This window comes from Neofelis nebulosa, chromosome 13 (assembly GCF_028018385.1).
Source record: "Neofelis nebulosa isolate mNeoNeb1 chromosome 13, mNeoNeb1.pri, whole genome shotgun sequence".
NCBI lineage: Eukaryota > Metazoa > Chordata > Mammalia > Carnivora > Felidae > Neofelis > Neofelis nebulosa.
The window spans coordinates 16,967,435-16,988,035 of record NC_080794.1 but is presented as its reverse complement, the minus strand read 5'-3'; the positions used below and the strand labels follow the sequence as shown (position 1 = coordinate 16,988,035).

General features: G+C 38.3%; 1 protein-coding gene and 1 pseudogene across 1 annotated transcript in view; one reads left to right on the top strand and one right to left on the bottom strand.

Moving 5' to 3' along the window:
- Positions 1 to 20,601, top strand: part of PCDH15 (protocadherin related 15) — a 1,242,339-nt gene that overhangs the window by 152,157 nt on the left and 1,069,581 nt on the right. The gene's annotated exons all lie outside the window — the stretch shown is intronic.
- Positions 13,242 to 14,020, bottom strand: LOC131492635 (small ribosomal subunit protein eS4, X isoform-like; annotated as a pseudogene).

Sequence of the window (20,601 nt, the reverse complement as noted above, 5' to 3'; positions counted from 1 at the left end):
CGAACTGATTCAAATCCAGATTTATTTTGAATTTTCTGAGTTTTATCTAGTGAGAAATTCAGTGGAGAAAGAGAAGTACAAAACCAGATATAAATAATATATCACCTCTCATATTTTCCCTCTGAAACTATTCTTTTCAAAGCGTATTTCAAATTTATTTTCTCCATAATAGATGCCTGATGAATTCATTGCCATAGTTTGCCCTTGTGCGGTACCTACATACCTCGTTTTTCCTTTTTATTTATCTGACTTGGCAGAAAGCGACAGCGCAATCCCCTTGAGTCCTCGAGGGCAAAGCCGCCCCCCTGTGCTGCCACTGGGTGCCCGACTTCAGCCAGGGCTCAGCAAACACGTTTTTCCAAGGCTGTACGCCTTTAAAAAGAACATATAGAGCATCAGGTGTGAACGTTGAGACAAAAAGCTTTTCTTCCAAATCTTTTTCTCCCTGTCAAACTGAGGAGGAAGAGAAATTCCCTAGAGGATTTTAAAAATAGGTCTCTACTGCAAACCGCAGATTGAAATTTGCCTTATGTTATTTTAAATCAGACACTCCTAAGGAGTGCCACCATCTACAGTCAACCTTTAATTCATATTCAAATAAGGCACCTTATGCGTTTTTTAAAAATTTTTTTGTTTATGTTTTAGCACGAGCAGGGGAGGGGCAGAGAGAGAGGGAGACACAGCATCCAAAGCAGGCTCCAGGCTCTGAGCTGTCAGCACAGAGCCCGACGCGGGGCTCGAACTCACGAGCTATGAGATCATGACCTGAGCCAAATTCGGACGCATAACCAACTGAGCCACCCAGGTACCCTGGTACTTTGTGGTTTTTAAGCTGAGATGATAAATGCATGTCTACTGTATTATTTTTTTTAAAAACTATACTATCTCTATGTGTGAGTCACTACACGCTAAGTATATACATACACGTATATGTGTGCACACATATATTTACCCGTATATCAAGCTTCTGGCCCCATTTATCAGAAGCCCCTACCTCCTTTCAATTTCTGAAAAGGTCATTAAGCTTTGCAAATTGTATATAGATGCTATAATTTAATAAAGGTATGTGATTAATTATAACAAATCTAATCTTAAACATCAATTTATTAAGTCATATGAAATTGCTAGTTTTTGTAATGTTTATTTTTGAGAGAGAGAGAGAGAGCGTGAGAGAGCAGGGAAGGGACAGAGAGAGAGGGAGACCCAGAGTCTGAAGCAGGCTCCAGGCTCTGAGCTGTCAGCACAGAGCCCGATGCAGGGCTTGAACCCAGGAGCCATGAGATCGTGACCTGAGCCGAAGTCAGATGCTTAACTGAGATCCTGAAATGGCTAGTTTAGTACGTCAAAATATAATGTAATGTCTGCAACTTTATGTGGTTCAATCTGGTTTCTAGGCACTGTATTGTTGGTAAAACCCCCTCTATAGCAACTGGCTGTGGACACATCCCCAGGGCTCCACTTTTAACCCCCTTATGGGTTTTCTTCTCTCACTTTCTAGGCACCTTCTTCCTACTTCCTCACTCCTGGACTTCCAGGAACCCTTGAGTATATGGCATTTCTGCTACTTTGTTATGTGGAGTACCTTGGAACCCTTTTATAGATTTTATTCTCTCCCTTTCTTTAGGGCATGGGGAGAAGGTGGAGGGTTATCGAGATGTGTAGAGAGGGGAGACAAACCTTTTTCATAATCTGTAGCCAAACTGGCCCCCCAAAGGGATTTGACCAAACTGATAAACATATTATTTTCCTATCTGGGATCAGCCCAGATACTCAGCACCAGCCAGCATTAGCAGTCTTTCCCTCCAATTACATTATAACTACGAATTATATTAACATGAACTGCAGATGTTATAATAGAACTTAATGAAATTAGCAATAATTTCAAGCTTGGGGCACCTGGGTGGCTCTGTTGGTTGAGCATCAAAACCCTTGATTTCAGCTCAGGTCTTGCTTGATCTTACAGTTCATGAGTTCGAGCCCTGCGTCGGGCTCTGTGCTGACAGCACGGAGCCTGCTTGGGGTTCTCTGTCCCCCACCCCCCGCCTCTGTCCCTTCCCTGCTCATTCATATTCTCTCTCTCTCTCTCTCTGTCAATAAACTTAAAAAAAACCAATAAATTCAGGCTCTTTAACTAGATGACTTCAGGGATAGAAACTGAATTTATCATGCTCAGAAATAACAGATCAACATAAGAACAGACTGATGATACTTTTATTCTTGTCTGATTATTCCAAGGTGAGATCTATCTACCTTAGGTAACAGTTGTGATAATAAAACAAGATTTGATATATTAATAGTGTTAATATTTAAAATATTTAAATTGGTTTTAGCACATATTTAAATGGGCCCTTAACGGTCACATTTTTTTTAATCTATGCGTGGTCAGGAGAGCATGATTTATAGCTTTGTTATTCAGAAGATGAGTTGTAAAATCAGACTGGCTACTGTAACTTGACTCTACTAACATAGTAGCTCTGTGACTTGGGGCCAGATTACTCAGGCTGTTGGGAGTCTCTGTCTCTATGTCCGTAAAATGGGGATAATGAAATGTAGCTGTAGGAACTTTGGAAAGGTTGAGCTCAATAATAAATGCCAATATTTAATACAGAATTATTAATACCTGTTAGATATTACTAGTGTTATGCTTAGATTTTAAGGGGCAAAGAAACAGCAAAGTTGATTTGATCAGCTAAATCTGTTGCATGACCAAAAAGACACAATTTACTCCTGATTATCAAATAATTGCTGTGTGCAAAATTCATGCAGATAACTGTAGGTTATTACTGAATACAATTTTAAGAAAATGGATTATTTATGAATTTTCTTAGAGCTCAAATTCTTTTCCATACCCATCTTTGTACTTTGGGACCCTGCTCACATGTGTCCATCATTATCTTTTTAGGATCTTACCAAAGCACTAGGAAATCACATATATTTTTTCAAATGACACTCTGAATACCCATCATTATCAGAATATAATTGATAAACTATGTTTCTCTCTTCTGAAATGTATTTCCTCTGATTCCTACCTGTATAGGTAGCATCCATTCTTCAAGGTTTATCACACATGAAAAACGTTTCAGTGGTTTGTTTGGTCCACAGATTTGCTACAAATAGTCTCTGTCTCTTTTTGAAGTTGTATTGCTTTGGAGTTATACTGCCTGTTAACATCTGGCTTAATTAGAATTTTTAAAAATATATTGTCCAGTCTCTCTGTAGTGTCTTAACCCTAGGATTGTATCTGTAAATGCCTCTAGTGTTCGAGCAATAATCTTGAGTATATGAGCATCACAGTATTATTCAAGATTATTATGATTTTGTGGCTCTTTATTGAAACATGCCCTCTTTATGCCTATGCTGTGTGTTTAGGGGTGTGTGTGTGTGTGTGTGTGTGTGTGTGTGTGTGTTTTAACAGGGTAGGGGTAAGGAGAAGATCATCCATGAATCAAAAGTGTTGAGCAAAGTGAAAAACTATAAAAAACAAAAAACAAGCAAACTCTAAAATTTGGTAGCTAATCACGATATTATTTCTCATGATTCTCTGGAAAGAAAAGAGATTTACTGACAGAAGAAATATGTCTTATAGTTAGAAAAGATTTCCAAAAGAGAACTTTTCTATAAAAGTGGTTTCATATTTTTTAGTTGTGAATGCTCTTGATCTTTTGGCTTGTTATAGAATGAGCCCTACCTCTTAGAAACTTTAGTCAGTATGGTTTGGCAGATACCAGTTTGTGTGTCGTGAACAGTAGGGATGTCATAGCTGTTTTCAGGATATAAAAATAGCTGAATTCCTAATAGTAGCTTGCATATACCTCTTTATAGAGGCTTGCAGGATAAAGAACTTTGTCCACCAGAATTTTCCAAGCAGTGGGGTGGTGAGCAAGGTGATTGGGGATAGAGATATATATTCATCAAAAGTGTAGGTGAGTGGTATAGGCAGAGAGAAAATAATTTTTATTACTGAAAAACATGCCCATAAAGAGACTGCATCAATAGCAGTGGGGGGAATTGGAGACTCTTGTTCTTGTTAAGAGTGGGAAACTTTGGGAGGAAGAAACTCACCTAAAGAGGATTTGTCTGAAGTTTTCGTTTAATACTCTATATAAATCCTCTTTTTGTTCCCCAATGAAGAGATCTGTGATTGCAGATACAGTTTTCTTCAAGGCTTCTGGATGGACAGAAAGATGGTTTCAAGACGGCCAACTGGATTTGGGTTATAATAAAAGATATCTGTTTCATTTCATATTTGAAGAGAGCTCACTTTGTTTCTATGAGCGATCAGGTAGATTTTCATTTATTTGAATTTACTGTCTCCTTACTCTGAAAAAGCAAATGTAAGGATGTGATGGCATGCCATAGTAGAATATTGATATGCACAAATTATATAAATTACTTATTAAATAATGCTGCTAGACTAAAAATAGTAATTTAGGTGTATTTAAGTAAATTCAATAGAAAAGGCTAACAGATGATAGGCTAGTTCTATTTTTAGTGTTTTCAGGAGCCTCCATGCCGTTCTCCAGAATGGCCACAACACCTGTTTGAATGTATCGTACTAAGCGAGATAAAACAGTCAGAGAAAGACAAATACTATATGATTTCACTCATAAGTGGAATTTAAAAAACAAAACAGATGAACATAGGGGAAGGGAAGGAAAAATAATATAAAAACAGAGAGGGGGAAACAAACCATAAGAGACTCTTAAACACAGAAAATGAACTGGGGGTTGTTGGAGGGGAGGTGGGTGGGGGTGTGGGCTAGATGGGTGATGGGCATTAAGGAGGGCTCTTGTTGGGATGAGCACTGGGTATTTATTGTATGTGAGTGATGAATTACTGGGTTCTATTTCTGAAACAAATACTACACTGTATGTTAACTAACTAGAATGTAAATTAAAAGAAAGACTAACATAAACAAAAATATAATTGTACATAAGAAATTACTCAGAATGTAACAGACCTAATGAGACTAACTTGTGAATTTGTTAATGCCTATGTCAAAATCATGGTTAAAAATGAAAGGTGGATAGTTAATTATCCAGATATTTACAACAAAATGGGCAACCTAAATATGTTACTAAACACAGAAGACTGAAGGAGAGAGGAAAATACAGAGACTACATAAGAAGTTTTTGTTTGTTTGGGGGAAATCATGCTAACTTGATAGCATAAGATAGGAAATATAAATAAGGAATGTTCTGCCTGATAATCTGTTCAAAAGAAAAAAGAACATAGATTCCTTATTTTCATTAGCTGAAGATGTGGATACATGCCAATGTTACACTCAGAGCATAGCGACTGGCTTTTTTGAGCACATCAATCCCCCTTTTGAGATGGATTGCTTGTTGGTGTTCAGGTTTCACATCTATGAAGGATGGACAGCAGGCATTGCCATTTAGAGCGTGTGAAGGGCAGTTTCAGATATTCACAAACATTAAATGTAGTACAAAATATTGTCACTACTACTGAAGACGGATTTATCTATACTTCATCCCTTGAACTCTGTGATTCTGCAATTTTATTTACCATTAACCAAAATCCATCTTAGATAGTTATTACATGACAAAGTCTTTTTTTTAACTTGTGTTAAAAATATGCCTTTCTTTACTTCCTAGTCTTCCTTGGAACCATAGAAAGAAGTCCAGCCTCTTTCCCAAGAGAGCTATTCAGGGTTTGAAGTCAGTTATGTGTCCTTCAGTAATTTCTTCTACAAGCTGTGTCTCCATTTCGAGTATCAATTCCTCATGTATGGTTGTTATTACTGTAAAAGTCATTCCCGAGTGTTCCTTTTACCTTATAAAAATGTGAGGTTCTGCAAAAGAATAGAAACTTTGGGGGCATCTGGGTGGCTAAGGTGGCTAAGCTGTTGACTTTGGCTCAGGCCATGATCTCACAGTTGTTGGGTTCGAGTCCCACATCGGGCTCTGTGTTGACAACTCAGAGCCTGGTGCCTCCTTCAAAACCTGTGCCTCCCTCTCTCTCTGTCCCTCCCATGCTCATTCTCACTCTCTCTCGCTCGCTCTCTGTCTCTCTCTCTCTCTCTCAAAAATAAACAAACATTAAAAAAGGAAAAAGGGAATAGTAACATTGGGGTCAAATTGCTCTGTTGCTTATAAGCCATGTGACTTGGGCCTAATTTAATCTCACTGTACCTATTTTCTCACCTGTAAAGTGGGGATAATGCTAATACTTTTGCCTCATAAAGTAGTTTCTGTGAAGATTAAATGGGTTAATTTTGCTATAGCACATATGTAAGTGCTAAGCGTTACTATAACTGCTGTAAAAATTGTTGTCGTAAAATATCTCTACCCTTATTCTCAACAGTGTTCAGCATGCACGATTTGCATTGTATGCATAGTCAACTCACTGACTATTAGGACAGTCTCACCTTGAGTCCCCACACACACTGCAATGGCATCCCTGCTAATCTTGGATCCCCTCATGCTGAGTCGACTCATTTGAGCTGAGTGTGGGATGTTATATTTGTCTACACTACACTTTTCTTAGTATCAGCCTATAGTTGCATCCTCGCACATTTGGTTGGATCCTGATTTTGTCATTTGATGCTTTAGGTTTTCTAAAAAATAATTTAGCAAACTACGTTGACCTATATATTTAATATACAGTCTACACTTTAATTCTGGTCATAGGTAATAAAAGTTAGGAAGAATTAGGCTAAGAAGACGCATGTAGGGAATGGCCATGAAAGATTTCCTGCAGATTGAAATTGCACACATTTTAGATACTTTGACACACTGTCCTTCTGAAAATTATTGGTCCAAATGTCGTGATATTAGCCTACTTGTGTCTGTATAGTTATCATGTTTCTGTAAGAATTTAGAAAATTTCCTTTGTGATAAATACACCATGATGAATATCACATACATAAGGGCCACTGGACTCTCATCATCTCCTAATCTCTTCACCGTAGTAAATAAATGAGTTCAATGTGTAGTAACTTGTTTTTAATGCAGCTGTGCAAGTTTTAAGTGTGTATCTTTCCGGACAGTCTATTCCTGTCCCTTAAACAAAGAGCTGTAGAACCAATATTGGGATTGATTTTTAGACTACATCTGATGTTTGGGTTTCCTTCTTTGAAAGTAATGAATATTTTTCCATTTTCTAGCCTTCTCATAGTTTTATTCTAATTTCTCAAATTATCAATATTGGTGATTTAGTAAAACCTTGACACAGTGTTCTCAGAATCTCAAAAGATAACGAATGACTGGGCTAGGAGACTGCTGAACTCAGAGTAACTTCGTGGTTTTGCACTGTAGGCACTCCCTGATACAGTTAGGGGAGAAAGGAATGATTGTGGGGGTATGGAATTATCATGACATTTCACTTCAAGACAGAAAACTTGGATTCTAAAACCTGGAACTGACAACATGACCAATTTCAGTAACTTAGGGATCCCTAGTGTGCTAATTCCCAAGTTATTTAAATCCTCAAATAATCCATGATGTATCCTTACTTTTCCTGTACATTTTCCATTAAATACTCTGCACAGGGTTTTTCCAGCCGTTTCAAACTTTCAGGTCAATTCCCCTGCATACACAATAGACCACATCTCACATAAGCAAGAGACTTGGCCACAGGGTTCTTGCCCCTTTTTTCTTTTTCTTTTTTTTTTTTTAATATGAAATTCATTGTCAAATTACTTTCCATACAACATCCAGTGCTTGTCCCAACAGGTGCCCTCCTCATTGCCCATCACCCACTTTCCCCTCCCTCCCACCTGCTGTCAACCCTCAGTTTATTCTCAGTTTTTAAGAGTCTTTTATGGTTTGCCTCCTTCCCTCTCTGTAACATTTTTCCCCTTCCCCTCCCCCATGGTCTTCTGTTAAGTTTCTCAGGATCCACATAAGAGTGAAAACATATGGTATCTGCCTTTCTCCGTATGACTTATTTCACTTAGCATAACATTCTCCAGTTCCTCCATTGCTCTCCAGTTCTCTCCATTGCTACAAAAGGCGAGATTTCATTCTTTCTCATTGCCAAGTAGTATTCCATTGTGTATATAAACCACAATTTCTTTATCCATTTGTCAGTTGATGAACAGTTAGGCTCTTTCCATAATGTGGCTATTGTTGAAAGTGCTGCTATAAACATTGAGTACAAATGTCTCTATGCATCAGCACTCCTGTATCCCTTGGGTGAATTCCTTGCAGTGCTATTGCTGGGTCATAGGGTAGATCTATTTTTAATTTTTTGAGGAACCTCCACACTGTTTTCCAGAGTGGCTGCACCAGTTTGCATTCCCACCAATAGTGCAGGAGGGTTCCCGTTTCTCCACATCCTTTCCAGGATCTATAGTCTCCTGATTTGTTCATTTGAGCCACTCTGACTGGCGTGAGGTGATATCTGAGTGTGGTTTTGATTTGTATTTCCCTGATGAGGAGTGACATTGAGGATCTTTTCATGTGCCTGTTGGCCATCTGGATGTCTTCTTTAGAGAAGTGTCTATTCATGTCTTCTGCCCATTTCTTCACTGGATTATTTGTTTTTCGGGTGTGGAGTTTGGTGAGTTCTTTATAGATTTTGGATACCAGCCCTTTGTCTGATATGTCATTTGCAAATATCTTTTCCCATTCCGTTGGTTACCTTTTAGTTTTGTTGATTGTTTCCTTTGCAGTGCAGAAGAGTTTTATCTTCTTGCCCATTTTTTTCTAAGGTTGTCTTCCCCTTTCTCTCTCTCCTCTCCATTTTCCTTACTAACTTGTAGTTATCTTTAAATGTTTTTTTAAAGATCCATTTATTTTTGAAAGAGAAAGAATGATTTGGGGAGGGGTAAAGGGAGAGGGACAGAGGATTCAAAGCAGGCTCTGCACTGACAGCACAGAGCCCAATTCAGGGCTCGAACTCACAAACTGTGAGATCACGACCTGAGCCGAAATTGGATGCTTAACCAACTGAACCACCCAGGCACTCCACTTTTGTTATCTTTAATGCTCATCTCCTAAGTCACCTCCTCTAGGATGCCTTCTTGTACATAGTCACTTGCCATGCCTCCACCCACCGAGTCTATGTTGTCTAGAACCATGTGGCCCCATCCCTCCCTTCATGGCATCTGTGAAACACTTACCACCCATCCTTTTCACAGCTATTTCACCCATCTAAGACCCCAATGTATCCTAATAACAATAAGAAAATATAGTAACTATGCTCTATTAAGTGCTTGTAATGTACACATGTATATGTAAACACATATCTATCAATATAAAATGCATGTTTATATATAGATAGATACAGGTATATAATCAGCATCTCTATGAAAGACTTCTATAACAAATAATTGAAATAGAAGATTGAATTCACCTGTCCAAATCACACAGCTCTCAGGGAATGAGCCTAGAATTCCTTGCGTATAGCTACCTCGTAACTACATTAATTCTTTAAAAATCCAAGAGGAAAAGCAGTTCCCAAATGGTCAGCGTATGAAATAACAGCACGCCCTTTGCATTTACTTGCTGAGAAATAAGTAAATAGACCCAAGGATAATATACTGGAGACATTCTTGATTTTGACACACAAAAACCTCATTGTTTTATGCCCCCCCAAAATGCTCAGCTTGTAATGGGTGCTCAAAATATTTGTTGATGGGGGCACCTGGGTGGTTCAGTTGGTTAAGTGTCCGACTTGGGCTCAGGTCATGATCTCATGGTTTGTGAGTTCGAGCCTCGCATCAAGCTCTGTGCTAACAGCTCAGAGGCTGAAGCCTGCTTCAGATTCTGTCTCCCTCTCTCTCTGTCCCTCCCCTGCTCGCGCTCTGTCTCTTTTAAAATTTTAAAAATAAGCAAACATTTAACAAATTAAAAAATATATAATGTTTTATTTATTTTTGAGACAGAGACAGAGCATGAACAGGGGAGGGTCAGAGAGAGAGGGAGACACAGAATCCAAAGCAGGCTCCAGGCTCTGAGCTGTCAACACAGAGCCCCACACGGGGCTCAAACTCAAAAACCACAGGATCATGACCTGAGCCGAAGTTGGACACTTTACCGACTGAGCCACTCAGGCGCCCCAATAATTTAACAAATTTTATAGAAAAGCTATTTGTTGATGGAATTAGTCGTTTTTAGGGCATTTCAAAAGAAACGCTAGCAGCGAAGGAGATTCATGGTCTGCTTGCTTTGTGAAGTCCGGCCTGAGACCCTACTTAGCTGTTCTGTGCCACTGCATACCTCTATTTGTGTGATGTAACTTCATCAACCCTTAACCCACTATAAACAAGAATTAGCCTTGACCTGAAAACCAAATAAATATGCATGAAAAGGTTCCTCAACTTCGTGTTTATTTTGCATATGTGTTCAGAGTACAGCATTAAGTTCAGTATTCCCAGGATACCGCAGTCCATGGTGAAGGCAGGATTACATTAAAGGTCATGTCCTTGGTGACTGCCTAGAGCTCTGAACTTAGCCGCCCGCTTACAACTCTGATAGATTGTGATGGAAATGTATATTTATATTACTGACTTCAAAAAAAGCATTTCATTAGGAATGGAAGGCCAGGGTGTTTCAATGGTATGAAAGAAACAGGGTGCATGGGGATATGCACTGTTTGAGTACAAAGTCTTGCGGGATATATGTATGTGCGTGTATAAACATGTATGCACATACGTGTACACATGTGCTACATGTATATGTAACATATTTCACAGGAAGATATTTACAGATTTTTCAGGCAGAAAGGATCAGTATAAATGGAATTTCCCACGTTCAGGATCCTGTGCTCGAGTGTGCACTAATTCTTTACCTGGACTCTGTTCCCTGAGTTTTACCAAAGACTGTGCAATGAATACGTGTGATTTTATTGGAAAGAGATTTGTTTTCACCTCTAGGCTATGCCATTGCCCCATTGTTACGTGTGTAACTTAGGAGTTTTCCCAGTACATGATCATTTGGCCTGTTTGCTTTATTTTCTGATTTAGAAGATACATGCAAAAGTGGCATATTTAGCTCGTAATGTTATCATTTGGGAACTCATTAACATTTTAGAGTCTTAGAGATTTGTAGAGATGCTAATTCAGTCATTAGGGGTATTTATCTCACTCTTACACACATCACATGTATGTGTATCCCACAAGCCAGAATGTTTGTGTGTGTATGTGTGTGTGTGTGTGTGTGTACACATCGGCTTCAGCCCTTATGCTTATCCGTAGAGCATGCTTCTATTTTAAGATCAAGCTTGACAACCTAAAGATACTCCCTTAGACAATTGTAACGGTCACAATGTCAGGAAGACTTACCCTTCCTTCACCGAAGACAAGGCACACATTTCACTTAAGTTAGTCCCAATTCTGTCACTTCAGCCATCTGCTTGTGTGAACAGTGGGCAGGCTGGGCCAGTCACCCTTGTTTTCTGCACTTTCACTCAGCAGTGCTAACACTACTGTCAGTATATGTGGTGAGAGAAGATGCAGAAATAGGGGTGTAAAAGAAGGATTTCAAAGCCCCAAAACCAACTATACAAAATAGTAACGGATTATGAGTGCTCTTACGTCACAAGTGCAGATGCAAATTAAGCACACCTTGGGTTACGGGTGCAGACAGTTTCACATAGCCCAGAAAAAAGTTAATATTTAATTTCATACATCAAGCATATGAGAAAGGTTTGAAAGAGTGAAAACTGATTTTTCTTATCTGCAAATGTGACCCAAGTGAAGCCTAGCTTTAAAATATATATTTGAGGGGCAAACATCCTTTAAAGCAACCCTTTCTCTAAATGTGTATTTTGTATAAAGAATTGTTCGCCATTGATCCACCTTAACAAATCAGATGTTTTCATTATTTCATACTCCTTTCTAATTTTTATTCGTGTGCACATACCTTTTAACATAGCATCATAAATTTGTTTTTGTGGTCTATACATTTTACTTAATTTATTAATCATAGCCTTCTTCCATGTGGTTTCAAAGTGGTCACAATTATAATTGTATAATGAAATAGTACCCTGCCATACATTTTCTCATTTTAATTTATTGTATTATTATGGATTCTATGATACTGCCTCACCTTGCCCTTTTAAAAGAATTCCAAGGACTATCGTTACTAGGTAGAAATGTATAAGTATTTTTATAACTCACATCAAACACATGTGAAAGTGACAATATTGTGATTTAGGATGAGCAGGGTCAGGAAATTTTGTAACTGATATATATTGAAGTACTCTACCTAAACAGCTTAAAACAAACGTAGGTTTTTCTACTCCCGAAGTCCTATGAGATGGGTTGTCAGAATGATTCTAAAAGTCTGAAACTAAAGTGGCTTCTCAACAAGACCTGTGAAGTTCTCCCTATTGATTTTCACTGTTTAGCAACACTGGGAGTTAGTGACATCAAGAATTAGCAGTGTTGGAGGACGCGAGAAGGGGATTTTTATCAACTTGGCAGTTATACCAAATGTAGGCATGGGGGTCTTTAACATTTCTTAGTCTAAATTGGAGAACTTAATGGCCCATTCTATTTAGAAATCTTGAATGAAGGTTTGTATAGCTGCATGGGGTATTTAGTTTTTAGCCAATATCTTAACATTATTTAGCAATCATTTATTAAGTGCCTACAATGTGAAAACACATTGTAGATCCCAGGGATATGCAGATAAGGCAAAGTTATTGCCCACTTGAAATTTGTATTTACTCCCTACTTATTGAAGAAAGACAAAGAGTCTCTGTACCTTGTCAAAATGCATTTACTTTAACAGTTAGTTACTGATTATTTTACTGAAGGCTCCATGGAAAGATGAAATGTTTTACATTGCACTCCCGACAGGAAAACAATGAAAATCCCTTTGAAAAACTAAAATATTCCCAGGGGATAGTATAACAGATACTGACACTTCCCTCCTACATGAAAAAAAAAAAAAAACTAAAAAAATAAAATAAAATATGGAAAACAGCGCTTATCATGCATTGGAGATTAGGACAGAGATTCCTGTGAGAGGGGGAACATTAGGTGATAACTATGACTGCCCTGAGTTGTGGTCTGGAGACTTTCCACGCTGTGCTGTTGAGGAGTGACCCAGTTGCAGCCTGGAAACTTCTGCATTCAGAGACACAAGTAGGTGGCTAAGAAGGCTAATACAACTGGGGTTCACAGGACACAGGACTGGAAAGAAGAGAGCTTCCTAAAGAGAAGGCTCCTGAGGCTTGGAATCCTCTCCAAATCTTCTAATTTTTTTTATTGTGCTGTATTATCTTTAATTAAGTACAAAGGCTTCCTATTAAGTCACCTAGAGACCATTTTACCCACTGCTCTGTTTGACCACCAGTCTTTTGTCTCTTTCTTGAGCAATGGTGAGGCAGATACCCTTTACATGGGTAAGAGAAATCCATGGCTTGTTGCCTTTGCCAATAACAAAAATATTGGAGAACTGGGTGGCAGAGCTGTTGCCATTGGCAGTGAACTATATCCAAAGAACCATAGTGCCTCTCTCGGGCACCGATCACACCAGTTCTTCCCAGGTTAGCATCTCTAGTCACCATACATAGATTACCAGTGTCAAACCTGATGAAATCAGTAATCTTTCCAGTCTCCAAATCAATCTGAATGGTGTCCTTCACCTTGATGAGGGGATCAAGATAGTAGATAGTGCCAGCATCATGGACCACCAGGTGAGGGGTTCCTTTTGTCCACACAAAGATCTCTCTCACTTTGCACAACTTATACTTGGCATCCTCAGGTGTCATCCAAAGAACAGAAACAACCCTTGGTGTCATACAGATCAGATGGAAATTCTCCCCAGTCTTTGAATGCTCCTAACATACATAAAACCAGCAGGGTGGGTTATATCAGCTCAGACCTTGCCATCAATCTTAATAAAATGCTGTATCAGATCTTTACTTCATCTCCTGTTGGGGCATACTTAAGTCTGTTCCTCAGGAAAATGATGAGAGGAAGACATTCTCTCAGCTAATGGGGACCTGTAGATGGTTGAGGGACAAGCACACTGGTCAGTTTATCCAGCATCCAATGCTTTGAAGCTGTTACACACTTCAGATGCTCCTTGGGACCACAAGCCATGGCTGCACCAGGCACAGAAAGAAGACTGCCTCCTTCCAGTACCTGAGAAAGAGACTGGAGTCCTTTCCAAGTCCTAAGTTGAATATTGACTGGTGCAAGCATGTGAGGAAGCTGTCTGAGGTTGTGTAAAGAACCTGACAAGAATAGGGGAATTCTTTTCAGGGTCCACATAGGACCAAAGATAGTTTATGTTCTAACTATCCAGAGTGTAAAACTCTGGTTTCCAGAGTGGGAAAAAAAAAATTCTATATAGGTTAGGGTACTCAGAAGGATATTCTAATAAGTGGGGATAATTAGTATTCAGAAAGATATTATCTTAGTTGTGGTTAAAAGTCATCATAGACTGAGCAGTACTCTGGACACAGCTAACAAATCAAAAAGCCATTCCAGAAAGAATCACACTAGTTCCAAGTAATGTGCCTACTTTCTAGAATAATGCTGGAGAGCATTTAGAGGAATATGAAGCCATCCATGATTCAGCAAGGTAAAACACATAATGTTCAGCATGAAATGAAATGTTATATTGGTATTGAAAGAAGAAAGACGCTGTGACTCACCATAATATAGTAAAAAATAATAGAAATTGACATAATAGAAATTGACAGATTATAGATATGATAGAAGTTATGGACAAGGACACTAAACAGTACAATTACATCTGAAGTATATAAGATGGCACACGGAGAATACTTTGGATGAGATCGAAAGAAAATTAAACACTGTGAAAGAAAAGGCCAGAGGAAGTGAAGATAGGGTAATGGAAACTACCTGAAATGTGATAGAGAGGTAGAAGACTAAAGACACGATAACGAAAACATCAGTGAAGTGTCATAGGATAATATCGAGTGGTCATGTAAAATTGTACCTGAAAAAAGAGTGACGGAAAACATATTTTATGAAATAATGGCTGCACGATTTCCAAATTTGATGCAAATTATACAACAATGGATTCAGGAAACTCAACAAATGCCAAACATAAGAAACACAGAAAACAAGGCATATCATACTGAAATTCCTCAAAATCAAGGATAAAAATAAAAGCCTAAAAGCAATCTTAGTAAAGCAGTTAAAGATAAAATGGCAATAGATCTCTTATCTGAGACAATATAAGCAAGAAAACAATGGAAAATCATGTTTAAAATCCTGCAAGAGTGGCGCCTGGGTGGCTCAGTCAACTGAGAGTCTGACTCTTGATGTTGGCTCAGGTCATGAACTCACTGTTCATGGGTTCAAGCCCTGCGTCAGGCTCTATATTAACAGTGCAGAACCTGCTTGGGATTCTCTCTCTCCCTCTCTCTCTGCCTCTCCATCACTCTCTCTCTCTTTCAAAAATACATAAACTTTAAAAATAAAACCCTGAAAGGAAAACAACTGTCAACCTATAGACCATACTCTATCTTTAAAAAATGAAGGTGACTAGAGACTGTCTCATCACTAGCAGATCTATAAATTAAAAAAAAAAAAATAAAATAAATGTTTAAAAACACCTTCCAAGTAGAAGAAAAAAAAAATACAAGGTCTAAGTCTGGATTTGTACAAAGGAATGAACAGCTGCATAAATTGGAAATGTGTGGAAAGTATTTTGTATTTTATTAAAAAGCCTCTTTAATTGATAATTGACTCTTTGAATTAAAAATAGTACAAATGTACTATGGAACTTGTAAAGGTAAAATATGTAGAGATAAAGTATGTAAAAAACATATAACAAAGTTTGGAATGAGGAATTTTAAGTATACTATTATACCGTACTTGTGCTGTAATACTGTACGTGAAGTGGTCAAGTCTCACACAAAAGGAGACTGGAGTAAGCGAAAATTGTATTATATAAACCCTATTACCAGGTAGATTGATAAATAGTGGTATGTCCAGACAATGGAATACTAAGAAATTTAAAAAAGAAACTATTGATATACATAATAAAATATTCATTTAATATTCATTTAAATATTAAAATAACTTTGTTCAGTGAAAAAGGCAACACAGAGAAAACATACCATGTAATTTCATTCATGCAGTTTTTAAAAAGTGCAAACCATTCCACAGTGACAGAAAGCCAGTCCATGGTTGTCTGGGAATGTAGGTGGGAGTGAGTGTGTAAGTGATTGGAAGAAAAAGGGAAGGAGGGGTCACAGAGGAGCCCACGGAACTTGTGGAGGTGATAAGTGTAATCGTCATCTTTTTTTTTAGGTTTTATTTATTCATTTGGAGAGAGAGAGAGGGGGGTGGGGCATAAAGAGAGGAAGAGAGAATCCTAAGCAGGCGCCATGCTGTCATCACAGATCCCAACCTGGGGCTCAATCCCATGGCCTCTAGGATCATGACCTGAGCCAAAATTAAGAGGGAGTTGGACGCTCAACCAAGTGAGCCACCCAGGTGCCCTGTCCTCATTATGTTAATTGTGGTGATGGTTTCCAGGTTCATGCATGTGGCAGGATCTCTCAACTGGTAGCTTTAAAGCACGTGCCATCTGAAGTATAACAGTGTCTCAAAAAATATGTGAAAAGCAAAAAGTTGGTTTTTACAACCAACCCGCCAAACAACAAAAGCCCAGTTCTTCCTTCCACAGTTTTTCTAGCCTGCCATAGTATCTTTCCATCAAACACAGCCTAGAACAAATTTTCCTTAATTCACTTAGTAATCTGCCTCTTGTTCTCAGCAATCACAACTCAGCAGAGCCTGTGTGGTTACTTGAATGTTGCTGACCACGTTCCTTTAGAATATTCTTTAATGACTAGTGATTGCAATCTCTGGTTTACATGTGAAATTTCATTCTAATATACATAGTATGTGTGTATGTATATATGTGTGTGTGTATACATATATGTGTGTATACATATATATGTATGTATACACACATAATACATACCTAACAACATGCATATGCTGATTACATATGACATGTATATTATAGAATATAGAATATATATTTCATGTGGTATATGTGTATATGTGTGGGTGTATTGTATATAAATATAAATACACACAAAGACAGAGCTATACTCTGTTGTGATGGTAACAATTTTGACATGTTTCTTCATGAGTAAACTACTTAAAGGGTTATGTGAAGTCATGTTACTAAGTTCATTTTACTGTAGATTCACAGGAAAAGCTTTTTTAATGTTATTTTTTTTTTTTTTTTTGAGAGAGAGAGACAGAGACAGAGCACGAGTGGGAGGGGCTGAGAGAGAGAGAGAGACACACAAAATCTGAAGCAGGCTCTAGGCTCTGAGCTGTTAGCACAGAGCTTGATGCAGGGCTTGAACCCATGAACTGTGGCATCATGACCTGAGCTGAAGTTGGACACTCAACTGACTGAGCCACCTAGGTGCCCCCTAAAAGCTGGGAGAGAGAGAGAGAGAACGAACGAACAAACATGAACAGGGGAGGAGCAGAGAGGAGAGAGGGAATCCCAAGCAGGCTCTGTGCTGTCAGCAGAAATTGTGAGCCAAACTCAAGAGTTGGATGCTTGACCAACTGAGCCAACCAGGCGCCCCAGGGAAGGCTGTTTTGAAAGAGGACTACCGCACAGGAGAAAATGTTTGAATTGAAATGTGGTTGTGTTATGGAGACACATTCATATAGCTCTTCAGAGCCCCAGCAGACCAATGTAGATACATATGTAAATGAAGCAGTGTCATTAACCCCTACTTTGTGAGGAGCATGCTGATAATTATATATATATATATATATATATATATATATATATATATATATATATATATATTTGTTGTTGTTCAAAAATATAGTAACTTCATTACTTGTCCACTGATGGGTCATGACCTAAGGTGAATACGCTGAGGTCTATCTGTACATATTTCACATGTATACTGTAGCTAATATTCTCTTGTACTAGGGCCACTAGCACAATGTAACTTTATCAAACGTAGACGAAATGTTACTTTAAATATTCCTAATCTGCAAATTAACACTGCGTCTCCTATGTGTTTGCAAAAGTTACAGAAGTTATAACACATTGTCTCAGAGTTGGTTGCTCTTTCTGACTATTGAGAATAAATTATCATTCATTAGTGCTTTCCTAGTGATCCCTGAGGTTGTTAAAACTCCTGTTTCTGATTCTGTGTCTCCCTCTGTCTCTGCCCCTCCCCCGTTCATGCTCTGTCTCTCTCTGTCCCAAAAATAAATAAAAAATGTTGAAAAAAAAAATTTAAAAAAAAAAAAAAAAATGGGCGCCTGGGTGGCGCAGTCGGTTAAGCGTCCGACTTCAGCCAGGTCACGATCTCGCGGTCAGTGAGTTCGAGCCCCACATCAGGCTCTGGGCTGATGGCTCGGAGCCTGGAGCCTGTTTCTGATTCTGTGTCTCCCTCTGTCTCTGCCCCTCCCCCGTTCATGCTCTGTCTCTCTCTGTCCCAAAAATAAATTAAAAAATGTTGAAAAAAAAAATTTAAAAAAAAAAAAAAAACTTTTCTCACCTCCTGGTTAAGGGGAATTGGAATTAAAGATTTTATTGCCTCTCAGAACTTGACCTCTATAGAAAAATAACATAAGTTTAAGCCCCAGAGGAAATCACCTCTTACTTCCCGGAGTTCCCTTGTGAAACCCATCGATGATATTATTAACATGATTTTGTCTTTTAAATGTTTCAAAGCATCTCACAGTCTTTCGGATCTTTGCAGTGTGACGGATTGGAAAGGGACCTGGCCCTCCTTGTTTCTGGATCTTCATATAGACATAATGAGGGCACACACTTTCTAAAATTTGTGCAACGTATGGTTGATTAACAGGCATGTGGAATCAGAGGGACCATTGAAAAATCTGTCATTTTTCTAGACCAATATTATTCCCCTATGTTCTTATAATTGCATAGTGGAAAAAATGTACAAAAAGTGATTAAAGTCACTAACGCTTTCTAAATGTTTGGGGGGCTTGGAGTGAAAGATACACTGACATTCTAAAATCTTTGCCGGTCCTGTGCTACTTAACATATATAGCTAGCATTACTGGCACTTTATTTTGCAAACATGCTAATGAAGGATCAGGTCCAAAAGAGTGCAGTGTGCAAAGATAAACTGATCTGCATAGGAAAATTGGAAGGGTATTAAATTGGAGAGAACAATTCTAACAACCCAACTAGATTAGGATCCTGTAGAGAAGTGGCTGGTGAGAGCCTGTAATTGGTAGCTGAAGGATTTTTAAATACCGTGTTGCTTAATATTTACTTTCATATCGCTTGTTATGCTGGATGGTAAACAGATCTTTCAATTTAAAGTGCTCAAATGCCTTACGTGAGTTATTTTAAGGAAAAAAAAAAAGCAATGAACGTTGGTTAATTTTACCGTGGGTTGTTACAGACTAAAATGAAGAAATATGGAAAATAACATGTTAGTGAGATCTACAAAGTCAGACCCAAAGCGGCCATTACAATGTAATCCTGGAACAATATGCTGGGATTTTAGTAAGAAAATGGGATGAGGGGCTCAACCCAATTGATTTCATTAAGATGGTCAGGAAAACCTATTTTATATGCAGATTACTGCATACAAATTTCACTAATTACTTGTACTTCAGTGTCCCTGTATGGTTTGCCAAAATAGCAAATCTCAAATGAGAAAATGAATATCATCAAAATCCCTTGATCCCTTTCCAAAAGGAGGAAATAGCATCCTACTACTGCCCCCCCACCCCGCCCCAGCACAAACATCTTGGGTCAAAATCAGTCCTTACTCCTTTCTTGCTCAGTGTTGGGATGGTTATGCCAATGTTTTAGTCCTTTTATTGCTCCTGGAACTTTCCTGGAAGATTTCCCTTTGAAACCTAGAGCCAGGGTAAACGCAGACTGGTATTATGATGCTGGTTAAGGAAAGCATGGGTGCCAAAAGTACCAAATCTGGAAAAAAAAATCCTGAAAACACCCCTAAAGCCCTAGAGTCTCAAGACATTATTTGATTACAAACAAGCCAGAACCTTCACTGAAAAGCATCAGTTAGTTTTGCTGGGTATTTTGAGCCACAATTTAGCATGCCATTCAGACAACCAATTTTATATCATATGGTAATTAGTAAGGGGGAGGGGGGATGGTATTTAACAACCTCCCACCTTAAATTTGTGAAATAAAATTAGAGTTGTCATCATGGGGTAAAAAATCCATGTTCAGAAGTGCTTGACCTGGAATCTAAGATCCAAGCTAGAGGCCCTTCAAGTATTCAAGTGTCTGTTTTTCATGGATAAAGATCATGTGTGGGTTTTTTTCCTGTGACTTTAAAAAAAAATATTTTTTTGTTGTTACTCTTTCTCTGTTGGTTGGTTTTAAGCATAGCGTAACATCAGAATCAGGTCTGTTTTAAATTCCAGATGACTGGCCTGAAATGTGTATGGTTCTATTTTGTAAGATGTTTTGTATTGTCATTCTGGAAAGCATCCGACCACACGTATATAGCATCAGAGATAGATCAACTCTTTGTTGTACATACCCCGGAAAACTGGCTCCATTTGCCTTTTAAATTCTTATGATAACTGAATTTGCTGTAAAGGAGCAAAGGTTTTCAAAAGGCATTGAGTCACGTATTTCTACTGCAGGTACAGGGTTTAATTGTACGCTTACTTTTCAACAGCTCTTTTGCTGT